We start from the raw sequence: 4,292 nt of genomic DNA on the forward strand, positions 1-4,292 counted from the left end.
TCGGTGCCCCTTCCTGGGATATCCACGTGGATCCTGGGGATTCTGCCTGAAGGGAGCCCAGGGGGAGCTCTTGGATATGCTGCTGTTGAGCTGCTGTCCCAGGCTGTGAAGGGACCTCAAAGCTCATCCATCCCACCCCCTGCCATGGGCTGGGACACCTTCCACTAGCCCAGGTTGCTCCAAGCCCCATCCTTGAACACTTCCAGGGAAGTGGGGAAGTTTTCAGACACTGGGACAGCCAGAGCAGGTTCCTGATCACACCCTCAGGCCACTTCCAGCCATTCCTTTCTGTCTCCTCCTCACCTTCCACACCAAATACCTACAAGAACCCCCCACTCAACGCTCTGCCTCCCCTTCCTAAGAGTCTTTAGGCCAGGCTCACACTGCAGGGGGAGCAGGGGGGGTCCTCTTTCAGGCTCCTTCTCTCCTCTCAGCTCCCCAGGCTTTCCAGGCTCGTTGGAACCCAGCTCAGACCTCAGAATCAAACATCCATGTCGGGATCCATCCTGGGCCCTGCGTGGAAAACAGCTACAAGGATGGTGTGGGAAGCATTCCCAAGGATGGTGTGGGAAACATTCCCAAGGATGGTGAGGGAAACATTCCCAAGGATGGTGTGGGAAACATTCCCAAGGATGGTGTGGGAGACATTCCCAAGGATGGTGTGGCAAACATTCCCAAGGATGGTGTGGGAAACATTCCCAAGGATGGTCTGGGAAACATTCCCAAGGATGGTGAGGGAAACATTCCCAAGGATGCCATTGTTTTGAGTGTCTTTCTCCAGGCTGGATGCTCTGTATCCCAAAGCCTCAGGGAGGTACTCTTCCAGTGCCTGCTGTTGCTCCTTGTGTTGCTGCTCCAGTTGGAGAAATGAGATGCTTTATTGATGACTTTTTGTTTCCTGTTGGGGTGGCATAAATATGGATACACTTGTTTATACAAGTGGAAATGGTTGCTAAGCCCCAGCCCGAGGACGGCATTGAAACGAAGCTGGAGTTGATTTTAAATGAAGACCTAGAGGGCTGACATTCAGCTGCTCCAGGATCTGCCTCTATCTGCATTTTTAATCTGTTTCTAAAGTCCAAATTCATCAGCACAGCACGAACACAGGGTCCAAATCCAGAGTCTGGAGTGGTGACAGACTGGAAAACCATCCCTACACGTGGTGCTGTCCACACTCCTGTTTGGCTGCTGTGGGAGGGGGGGACATGCTGGGCTGGGCTGTCCTTGGAGCAGGTCTTGTCCCTTGTCTTTTTGGCTGTTGAATTTACACCAGTTTTGCTTCTTTCTGACCAGTGGGGTGGATGTTCCTGGAAAGGGAGCTGTCAGTGGGATTCCCACGGGTGGACCCTTCCTGCCTGCACCCGACCCGTGTCTCCTGGGCTGCTTTCTGCTGTCAGCAAAATGACTGGCAGAATGACCCCTCTTGTTGTGCAGAGAGGAGGCCACGGTGCCTTGGCCCTGTAATCATGTCAGCCTGTCTCTGACAGCAAAGAGGGCAGAGGGATCAGCTGGAAAAGCTGCCCGTGGTCCCTGAGCTGGATCTGTTGGCCCCTCATTGCCACAGGGGCTACAGTGTGAGCCTGGGGGGCTGCAGAGGAGAGAAGGAGCCTGAAAGAGGACCCCCCCTGCTCCCCCTGCAGTGTGAGCCTGGCCTAAACACTCTTAGGAAGGGGAGGCAGAGTGTTGAGTGGGGAGTTCTTGTAGGTATTTGGTGTGGAAGGTGAGGAGGAGACAGAAAGGAATGGCTGGAAGTGGCCTGAGGGTGTGATCAGGAACCTGCTCTGGCTGTCCCAGTGTCTGAAAACTTCCCCACTTGCCTGGAAGTGTTCAAGGATGGGGCTTGGAGCAACCTGGGCTAGTGGAAGGTGTCCCTGCCCATGGCAGGGGGTGGCACTGGGTGGGCTTTAAGGTCCCTTCCAACCCAAACCAATCTGGATTCTCTGTGGGCACAGTCACAAGGGTCTGCTTGGGTAAAGGGCAGAACAAGGACCCAGGAGAGCCCACCCTGTGCCCAGGGCCAGCCCTGCACAGACTCAGCCCCACGAGCACCAGGAGAGTGAGAGGAAAGCAGAGGAAAGCACAGAGAAAAGCCCCTTTGTGCCAGAGCCCTGGAGGGGAGGTTGGAATGCAGCAGCTCCCTCAAAAGCTCTTTTGAGGCTCCGTCTCACTCAGCTGCCAGTTGGTTTTCAGGCCATTCACATCCCTCTCCTCCGAGTGTCTCCCAGATATCCCTGAGCAGAACAAAGCTGGGCACCTTCCTTGCCAGGGGACATTGCTGGCACTGGAGCCAGACAGTGCCACACACACACAGCTTCCCTCAGTGTGCACAGCCAGAGCCCGGGGGAGATGGGAGCCAGGGAAGGGCAGCAGCCAGGATTTGCCCCCTGGAACTTGCTCCAGTTCAGACAGACAGACAGCCCCTGACATCCTTCAGTCGCTTCCTTTAATCTGTTATATCATTTATTATCTGTCATTTCTCCCTTCTCCTGCCCAGGATTTGCAGGATTTGCCTGTGTCACCATCCCAGCAGCCTGAAAGGGCCCAGGAAGGTCAGGATTTTCCCTGAGCAGCTCCCAGGGAGGTGGGTTGGAGCTGGGCTTGGCACTGCTGGGGCAGCAGTTGGACTCTGTGAGCTCACAGGGCTTTGCCAACCTTAACTCTTCCAGGATTCCATGGTTCTGTGACTCCAGAATCTCTGCTCTCCAGCCCAAGCCACCCCAGCACAGGAACCCTCTGCTCCCAGGTTTATCCTCCCCAGGGGCCCACCAGGATTCACTCCCAGGCAGGAGCTTCATTCCTGTTGTTCCCACCAGGAGAAGGCAGGGAAGGTTGTGGGGAAACCCTTCCCACGTCCTCCAAGGTGTTCTTGTCCCTGTTTTAGGTCTGTGCAAGGGGTGGAGAAGCATCTCCTCTGCTTTTCCCTCCCCTCCATGGCTTCAGAGATGCTCCCTGAGCCTGCAAATATTTGGAATTTCAAGCCTCTTCCTGCTGGAGGCACATCTGGACCTCAAATGTGGATCCCCAGCTTTCTCTCTGCCTGTTTTATTCGTGGTAATCCAATGCCATCAACAAAACACTCCCATTTTACCTTAAATCTCCCATTCCCACCTGAAAGCCTGCAGGGGAAACACACCTTGCCATGCTCTAAGCAAACAATATTCACATTTTACAGTTCCCAACCCGGCAGAATGTGATCTCCTGGAGTCCCCTGGTGAGATAAAGTAACCATTTGCTGTTCACTCCTGACCTGAACTCCCATTTATTCCACTGAAATGTGGTTATCAAGCTCTACAGAGCAACTTTCATGCTAAAAATAATCACAGTTTTCCAAATGTATTACAGAATTTCTTAGAAGACAGAAGCCCAGGGAGGATTCCCCAAAGCAGAATGCAAGGCTGAAGAAATGAAAGAATAATTTAGAGCCTTAGAAAGTGGATCATTTATAATTTTTTTTCTCCCTTAATATTGCAAAATTCATAAAATCAATGATTCATGGGAATATTTGCCTGGCCATCGAGGCAGCTTTGTAACAGGGTAAATAATTGAGATGCTTTTATTACATTATTTATTGGAAAATTCGCAGCGTAAATAATTCAAAATCAGCTAATTATGTGGAAACTGAGGGCTAAAGGGGGGCAACACAGTCCATTAGTTACGGCCACACAGTGGAATTTAATTCCCTCTTTCCAGGAGCAGGAGGGTCTGGCAGGAGCAGGGACAGTGGGGAGGCAGCTCCTGAGGGCACGGGGGGATGGGAGTCCTGCTGGTGCTGCTTCCAAACTGAGTCCAGAGGGTGTAGGATCCCATCCCCATCCCTGGGATCTCTGGGAATCAGATCCTGAACTGGCTGCAGGTCGAGCTCTGCTGTCTGGGCTGGGTGATTTCCTACCTGCATGGAATCCTGGAATGGGTTGGGTTGGAAGGGGACCTTGAAGAGCATCTCATTCCACCCCCTGCCATGGGCAGGGACACCTTCCACCAGCCCAGGTTGCTCCATCCTGGCCTTGGACACTTCCAGGGATCCAGGGGCAGCCACAGCTTCTCTGGGAAATCCATTCCAGGGCCTCCCCACCCTCCCAGGGAAGGATTTTCTCAGAATGTCCCATCGAAACCTTTTCTCTTTAGTTTAATCCCAACCCCCCTGTCCTGTCACTCTGCCCTTGTCCAAAGTCCCTCTCCAGCAGGAGAGTCCACCTTACAGGCAGCTCTGATTTCCCTCTGGAATCCTGGTTTTGCTCATGGTCTGCCCAGCAGCCAGTTGTCCCAGAGATGGGCAAACCTTGGAATAATGA

General features: G+C 53.2%; 1 long non-coding RNA gene across 1 annotated transcript; it reads left to right on the forward strand.

The window, feature by feature from the left end:
* The first annotated feature begins 2,606 nt into the window (after positions 1-2,606).
* LOC127463914 (uncharacterized) lies at positions 2,607-3,489 on the forward strand. The gene is made up of 3 exons (XR_007901076.1): positions 2,607-3,051; positions 3,173-3,211; positions 3,343-3,489. It is a non-coding gene; the product is annotated as an uncharacterized LOC127463914 (long non-coding RNA).
* Positions 3,490-4,292: the final 803 nt, after the last annotated feature.

This window comes from Manacus candei, unplaced genomic scaffold (genome assembly GCF_025592945.1).
Source record: "Manacus candei isolate 608988 ecotype Guabito, Panama unplaced genomic scaffold, ASM2559294v1 h1tg000180l, whole genome shotgun sequence".
Taxonomy (NCBI): Eukaryota; Metazoa; Chordata; class Aves; order Passeriformes; family Pipridae; genus Manacus; species Manacus candei.